This window comes from Pteropus alecto, unplaced genomic scaffold (genome assembly GCF_000325575.1).
Source record: "Pteropus alecto unplaced genomic scaffold, ASM32557v1 scaffold25, whole genome shotgun sequence".
In the NCBI taxonomy this organism is placed as follows: domain Eukaryota; kingdom Metazoa; phylum Chordata; class Mammalia; order Chiroptera; family Pteropodidae; genus Pteropus; species Pteropus alecto.
The window spans coordinates 1,249,931-1,258,590 of NW_006441955.1; the positions used below are offsets into that span (position 1 = coordinate 1,249,931).

General features: G+C 36.5%; 1 protein-coding gene and 1 non-coding gene across 2 annotated transcripts in view; one reads left to right on the forward strand and one right to left on the reverse strand.

Moving 5' to 3' along the window:
• Positions 1-8,660, forward strand: part of CMPK1 (cytidine/uridine monophosphate kinase 1) — a 29,139-nt gene that overhangs the window by 2,463 nt on the left and 18,016 nt on the right. The gene's annotated exons all lie outside the window — the stretch shown is intronic.
• On the reverse strand, positions 1,137-1,255 carry LOC112485996. Its single transcript, XR_003048598.1, has one exon. It is a non-coding gene; the product is annotated as a 5S ribosomal RNA (ribosomal RNA).

The following is an 8,660-nucleotide window of genomic DNA, read 5'->3' on the forward strand; positions in this document are numbered from 1 at the left end:
AAAAAGTTATATAAATCAAAGTTAAATTTCCCAGCTATCATGCCATTGCTAATTTAGCTCACAGTGTACCTGAAATGTGTTTGAAATAGAATTGTTTCTTTGGGAAAATTACATTGATTACCAACTCCGGCTGACAGAAGTACATTTTAGGCTATAGTACCTGAGACTATCTGGCCCTCTAATGTCGCAAGGCGTTGCTTTTTGGGATGAGCGTTAAACTGGAGGGGAGATAGTACTTGTTTTATTTCCTGGAGAATTAATTCTACTTCTGCTACTTGCTTTCCAAGACTCTGAGGAAGAAAAGGCAAATCTGATACAGTATCTTCTGAAGGTGTTTTGAACTGGGAGGAAGAGGTTTGAGGAGGATTTTAGGGTTGACTTTGTCCATTTCTTTTGTAGAGGTCTTTTTCAGTTTTATTTTCTAACTTGTTTCTATTTTCTATGTCCTCTCATACTCAATTTGTTTTTGAAAATAAGCTGTTTACTAAGAGTGCAATCATTTATTAGAGTTCAGTGCTCAGGGTGGAGTTATTGTGGAATAACTTGTTACGAAAAAATCATGATGGGGATGCTGAATCATTTTTGAATTTTTTAAACTAAACCTCATGTATATTGTTTTGGCCCAAGAAAAATTATGGTGCCATAGCCTAAACTTGTCTTTGAAAATAACAACTACAATTTTGCACATGTTAGTGGGAAGGGATATTTAAACCTCCTCTTTTTAAGATGGTGAAGATTTTGCTTACATAAACAAACTATGCTAAAGCTTGTATCCATGCCAAATTGCTTTCCGTAGCACCCCAAAAGCATTCTTAATCATCTTCTGTGTCTTAACTTCCTCCAGGGCTTGTAAGGGTAACTTATACTTTGGCTATCCTTACTATGCTTAGAAAATTTTCGGTGATATTGACTTTAAGCATATAGAAATCAGAAACTCGATTTTATTTATCTTTGTGTCTCAAGTGTTGAATATTGTACCTGGCACATAGTCAGTGCTTAATTATTCTTTGAATGAATATTTTTATCTATTTTTTATTTTTTATTTTATTTTATTTTTTTAGGCAAGGCAACCCTTAGTAGACTTCACAGATTGCTAGGACCTTGTCAGCTTACAATCTCTTATTTTTTATTTTTTAGGCCTACAGCACCTGGTCTTCCTAGGTGGTCTCCCATCCAAGTACTAACCAGGCCCGACCCTACTTAGCTTCCGAGATCAGACGGGATCGGGCTTGTTCGGGGTGCCATGGCTGTAGACTGAATGAATATTTTTAGAGGACACTAGTTTGTCTTAAAGATGTAAAAAAAAAAAAAAAAAAATTACATTTGATCCCCAGGGGGCGCCCAAGTAGCAGTTAGCTTTCCCAATTTCAGGACAGAAATGTTTCAGTGAGACCTAGCTGTCTTACTCAAGTTTCTCATGTAACACTTCTGTTTACTCTCAGTGAATAAATGGTATGATTGTGAAAATCTGATGAGCATTCTAAAATTTCCAAGCTCCTGATTACAAATCCCCGAAGCAGATTACCACTCGTAGAAGAAACTAGATAGGAAGGTCCACTGGATTTTAAGCTTGTAGGAATACACCTTTCTCCTTTTGAAAGGATAGGGTGGAGGAAGAGATACTTTTTTTGGTTTGTTTTTTTTTGAAAAGAAAGTTTAAATTATCTATAAAGGAGATAGTCCACAGAATTCTTGGCTCTTCTGAAGCACCACCTTTTCATTAACAGGATTTTTTTTTTAAGACATTGGAGGAAGGGAGACTATATTCAGATTTTACTCTCCTTACTTTTGAAACATTCCTCATTTTTTTTGCCTATTTTAAATTAGAAAAGTTACAAACTTGTTGGGAAAAGTTTATCTCCAATTCTGAGGTCAGTGGTATTAACTAACTGTCTGGTATTAACTGCTTCCCCCTCTCTTTCTTAACGTTCTTACAAATGAAAATGCAAATATTTATCTTTTTTATCTCCAGATTGGATTATTCTGTTTTCTGCTGAATGTATCATGGATATCATGGATATCATGGATATCCTGTCAGGTCTTTACATATAGATTTAATTCATTCTGATTAGTAGCTACAGAATATTCTATAATATGAGTGTTACATGGCAAGGTTGTACCATTTCCTTATTGATGAACATTCAGGTTAGTTTCCAGGAATTATTTTTGCTATAGCAAACAGTGTTTCAGTAAATTTCCTTGTAAATATAATGTTGCATATGGATACTTGATTTTTGTTAAGTAAAGTTACGAAAAGTAGTAATGTTCCTAAAAGTAGGTCTCAGTTGTTTAGCTCAAAATAATCTGTATACCACAGAGGCACATCTTGGGGTGACTTGTTCAGAACCCCTACATGGGATTGCTGAGTCAGAGGATAGATGCACTTTTAATTGATAGTGAATTGTCAGATTACTTTTCAAAAACATTATACTTGTTGCATGTTACAGTTCTATTAGCACTGTATGATTCTTTACCAGCCCTGGATGATTATCATTTTTTGCAAATTTGTAAATCTCCTTTCTAAAGTTTTCTGAATAAATTCCTCATTTTTTCCAAGAAGCCTATTAAGGTGAAATGGCATAATTAGACTTAAAAAAAAAATTAAAAAAAAAAACCATTTTCCTGTACTTGTCATTTATCAGAAAACATTTTTGAGAGCTAGGCACTGTGATAGTTATTGAGATGAATAAGGCATAGACCCTGCTGTCAGAAGTTTATGGTGAGTGGGCAGACAAGGAAGCTAATCAGTGACTACTACAGGGTTGAGTGGTAAGTCGTATGATAGAAATAGGTTCATACATACCATTTAGATAAAGGATATTTAAATTTCAATCCAGTGGGTCAGGGAAGTCTTCCCAAGGGAGGTGAATTTTGAAGGACAGTAAGAAAGAAGCAGCTGGGAGATGTGGGCGAGTGGAGAACACTTAAAGCAAAGTTACCCATGCAAAGGGTAATTGGAGGTTTCATTTCTGAGAAAAGCCTAATGGGAATAAACCTATAAAAGTGAGACTGACCCAGAAAACACTTCTTGAATGCAAACAGTGTGTTGTATCTGTGTTCGGAATGGTTACAGGCTTCTAGGGGCTCTCAATTTAGAGAGAGTTCAATGAGGAAATATATGAAAGGTTTCTGCAAATATTAAAGTTTAACATTCAATTGTTTTAAAACATTTTACCTTTTAGTTTTGCCTCCGTAAATAGATTGTAATGTCTTCAAGGGTAGGGACTTTGTCTTTCCTGTCTTGTGCTTCTTCTGCATGTTGTTTGAAATACCTACTTCTTCAGATCTCAGCTTAATACAGATTCCCAAAGTTCTTAGTTCATGGTGTCCTTAGTGTCTCAGTAAATTTTTAATGACTATCCCAGTCCAAAATAAATATCTAATAGTTATCTTTATTAATTAGATCAAACAATACTTAGTATTTTCTAGCAATTTAGTGGCCGTTTGAAGAAATAACACACATAATTTAAAAGAAGAGGTGGCACTTTTCTCTCTACAATTATTAATGGGATGTAAATGCCTTTTGGACACTGCATAGTTTCTCGCCATACCTCATTTCCTTTTCAACATTAATTTTCAAGTGGTACTTGTTTTTATCACAGCAACTGCCCACCAAAACACAGCATCACAAAGATATGTCTTCAGAAAGAATGTGCCATGATCTAAGTTGAAACCGTGAAATACCCTGAGCTGCTAGTTCACATGATATCTAATACACATCAAATATTGCTGTCTCCCTTAGAAATGTAAACCCAGGGCACTCTTGTAAATTCATTGCTGTGCTCCAGGCATTTTGACCTACAGTTTGGGAACCATGAGCTTAAATGTTTTCTCAGCAAAACTGGCCCTCATGTTTTTAGACAAGGTCAAATTTCTCTACTGTATGCTCTCAGGGCACATCAGCACATTTTTTAGTTTGTAATTCACCTTTATTTTTATGATTATTTGATTGTCTCCCTGTGATATTGTGATTTATAAGAAAAATATATTTGGTCATTCAGATGACCAAAATATATTTCTTATATATACAGTTATGTGCTCTAATATTGACGGTTCAGTCGACTACAGACCACACATATGATGGTGGTCCCGTAAGATTATAACAGAACTGAAAAATTCCTATTGCTCAGTGATATAGCAGTCCTAACTCCTCACTTGTTTGTGGTGATACTGGTCAAAACAAATTTATTGTGCTGCCAGTCATATAAAAGTATAGCACATATAATAATATATACTACATAATACTTGATAATGCTGATAAATGACTATGTTGCTGTTTTACGTATTTACTATACTGTACTTTTTATTGTTTTATTTTTTCTACTTATATTAAAAAAACATTTGCTATAAAACAGTTGTGTTACTCTAGCAACAGCCTCCTACATCTCATGGTTACCACATCTCTTGGTTGCATCATTTTCTCTTGTGCTTATTTTAATCTCATGTTGCTTTGCAAATTTAGTGTAGCCTTAATGTGTAGTGTTTGTAAAGTCTGCAGTAGTGACAGTAATGTCCTAGGCCATGTCACATTTACTCACCACTCATTCACTGACTTACCCAGAGCAACTTCCAGTCCTGCAAAGTCCATTCATGGTAAATGCCCTATGCAGGTGCACCATTTTTATCTTTTATACTATATTTTTACTGTACTTTTTCTATGTTAATTCGGATACAGAAATACTTGCCATTGTGTTATAATTGCCTACAGTATTCACTACAGTAACATACTGTACAGGTTTGTATCTTAGAAGCAAAGGGCTATATACCATATAGCCTAGGTGTGCAATAGGCTATACCATCTAGGTTTGTGTTAAGTGCAGTCTGTGAAGTTCAGACAATGATGAAATCACCTAACGAGACATTTTTCAAAATGGATCCCTATGAAGCATTTCTCAGAATGTGTCCCCATAGTTAAGTGACTGTATTTGAACTTGACAGTATTTGGTCTTCAACCACAGTTCCTGACTCACAGCTCCCAAAACCCTTGGAATTTCCTAAGTGTCTAGAGTGATAAAGATGTTTCTTGTTATGTTAATGAGGTGATTTTTGGACCTCACCTAAGGAAAGGAGCTGGTTGTCTGGAGAACTGACCACGTGATTAGGGGGATGGAATTGTCAGTCCTGCCCTCACCTCCTACCACACTCCCATATGTGGAGAAGAGAGAGGGCTTGCAGGTTGAATCTCACCAATGGCCAATGATTTAATCAATCATGGCTATGTAAAAAAGCCTCCATAAAAACCCAAGAGGACTGGGTTTAGTACACATTACATCGTGGTTTTTCAACTGGTGTTTGAAGTGGGGTAGAGGGACAGTCTTATAGGAGCGAACCTTTAACCTGCCATCTCTGGGTGGGTCGTGTCAGAACTGAGTTGAATTCTCAGACAGCCCACTGGTATCCAATAATTGTGTAGGGGAAACCACCCCACCATGTTGGAATTGGGTCCGGGAACCAAAAGGCTCTCCCATTAGACCATAAGCTCCACGAAAACCCTGGATTTCTAAATTTACTCTCATATCTTTAGTGCCTAGCACAATGTCTGGCATAAATAAACTGGTGCTCAGTAAAGGTTTTTTAAGTAGATTTTGAAGCTAGTCAGACCTGGGTTCCTGCCTTTTAGTGAGTTACTTAAATGTGTGGCTTTTTGGGATATTAATCTACAGGGAGATTGCGAGGATTAACCAAGAGAACCCATGTAAAAAAATGTCCTAGCACAGTGCCTAATACATATTACGTACTTTGTATACGTTAGCACTTGCCTTGTCCCCCCTTGCCTATTCTGTGCTTATGTATAAATAGCCGATGAAGGAAATGTCTAGTAGTATAAGTAGCTACACTTTGGTAGGCATTCTTAGTTATTAGACTGAAAAAAAAAATTGATTTGAAAGGCACAAATGAATGTCCAAGTGTCATACCTATGCAGTGTCTATTAGGCAATATGCAGAGTTCAGATTCCAGAGTGAGACTGTTTGGATTTGACTCTCACCCTAACTCTTAACTGTGAGTGTGATTTTAGCCAAATCATTTAATCTGTCTATGCTTTAGTTTCATCTTCAGTAAAATGAGAATAATATATAGTATCTACCTCATAGGGGTGTTGTGAGGATTAAATAAGCTAATATGTGTAAAATGCCTGCCACATGGTAAGTCTTATATAATGTTAGCTATCATTTTTATTATCATTATCCTCTCTTTCTGTGTTAATTTTACCTATTCGCCCCCCTTTCTTTTGACTTGAGATTTTTTTACCCTTCTCCCCCTGCTTTAGAAGTTGTGCAATCTGTTTTTCTTGGTTACCCTACCCTGGAAATTTTAAACACACATATTATTTAATTTAAATCTAATAATAATATTTTTATTCTCCCTCCAAACAATACAAATACCTTAGGACACTTAACTCTATTTTTTATCCTGTTTTCCAGGATTTTAATTCTATATTGGCTTTTTTTTAATCCCCACAAATATGTTAACGTTTTATAACAAAGGCGAAACGTTTGTGCAGAATAGCTCACATGCATACCAATTTTTTCACCATTTATTTTTGTACCTCAGATCTTCCTTCTGAGATTATTTTCCTTCTTTAAAGTATATCCTTTAGGAATTTCTTTAATCAGTTTGGACTTGTGGTTAGGAGTTTTTGCTCTTTTTTCTGCATGGTGGGTTCTTTTTTTCTAGTTCAAGCATTGAGGGTGTCATCCTTTAGGGGTCCTGACTATATGTGGAACTCTTTGTCCTGACCCCTAGTCCTATATAGGCCTTAGTTATTTTCTCCTTTACCTACTTTGTGGCTCATTAAATCCAGGCTCTAGCCGTCAGTGATTTCAGAGTTGCGAAGATCCCAGGGCAGCCACAACTCCAATACTCACTCAGTCCTCTGGATTTGTGCTTTCCTGATTTATCTAAATCTGAATTACTCTTCTAATTTTTTACTAGTTCAGTCATGCTTTTAAATACACTCACCCACACATCCAACTAGTTGAGTGTGCTGGGCTGGAAGGGATTTCTCTGAATGCATATGTATATTCCACCCCTATCAAAATTAGACGCCTCTGCCTAAGTCTACTCTAGCTCAAAGTCCCTCTTCAATATCAGTTCTTCCCCTTTTCCTTACTCCCTTTGAAATCTACTTGACTTACATCCTTTGGGTTAAAGTGTCAGTGACAATAATCAGTTAATCTAAACATTGTTCCAGTTAAGGTGCTAATGGGAGAGGAGTGCAGTCACTGAAGACCTCCCAAAGTCCCTTAGGAGTACAGTATTTTAACGATTATCCTTCTGAATTGAAAGAGCATTTCAGAGAAGTCGTCCTAGTAGTGGGACTTTTAGATCAGGTAGGAGAGAAAGGGTGGAGACAGGAGATAACTGTCTACGTGTCATGTTGGCCTGATTACACTGACTCTTGTTAACCTTAAAGTTAGTGCTTTTAGCTCGGCTGCCATATGAAAATGTATTTGCTCTAACAATTCAGTTGCTTTTACCTAACAAATCAGGAACATTTTTACAGACTAAACATATGATAAGAGCATTTAGAACTTAATAGAGAACAGGTGTGACTGGATATATTTATTGTTTGCCGACAGTTTTATGCTGTCTGGTGAACAAAGCTAACAAGACGTCACTTTAACAAAGGAAGAGCACCAGTTGTTACCTACTGTTCTCAGAAACTTTCACTTTGAAGGACTGGGTTCCATGAAACATATATTCCATGTCTAGTTTCTGTCTTCTCATAAGTTGGTTCCATTCATTATTAGGATATATCCTATATCAACAAGCAATTAAATATTATCTAACATGGGGCTACAAAAAAGATTGCTTCCTTGCCCACTTTGTTTGGAACTTCCATAATGAATTAGTCATTGATGTTTTCCATTGGTAAGTATTGTGTTTAATTTGACCTATAGGACTTACCTTTATAATTATGTATGGTTTTGGTAGATACAAACATGAATTTCTATTTTCTTGGTGTCTACTGGAAGTGGACAGCCCAGATGATGTTTTGCTTATGTAATTGAGAAATGACTTAATGGTTAATTTAGGTTTTTAAATAGTGGAAGTTTTTGTTTCTTGATTAACGATTATTGGGTGAGACAGGTGGAAAGTGGAAACAGTAATGGTGTCGGAAGTGAGAAAGGCAAGAATGAAGCAAATGAATCAGGAATGGTCAGAATCAGGCTGAATGGTGGGTCAAATATGCCTGGCTCTGTACGGATCAAGTTCCGATCTTATTTCTATGCTAGGATACAACAAAATGGTAGAGTCCGCCAACTTTTAGTCTCCTTTTTAATTTCCACCAACAAATTCTATATTCAAAGGCTTGAAGGCAAAAGACTATCTCCACCTCTGTCACCTAGGAATTACCTCAGGGCCCTACTGTGGAATAATAGTCACTGAGACTCAGGAGACCTGGTTTCAAGTGTCAGTTTCTTCTCCACTAACTGGCAAGTCAGCTCATCTCCATTTCCCCTTTTGTAAAATGAGGGGTATGGAAGTGTAGGTAGTCTTGCCAGCCCTAAAACAGGTCTATATCCACAGACATCAGTGTTAGATAGCATGTAATCCAATATAGTTACACTCTAGAGGCAAATTATCCAAACCACTATGAATATGTGTACCTTCTTTGCCATTCTATGCTATGGGAATGAGAGCAACAAGGAATTATA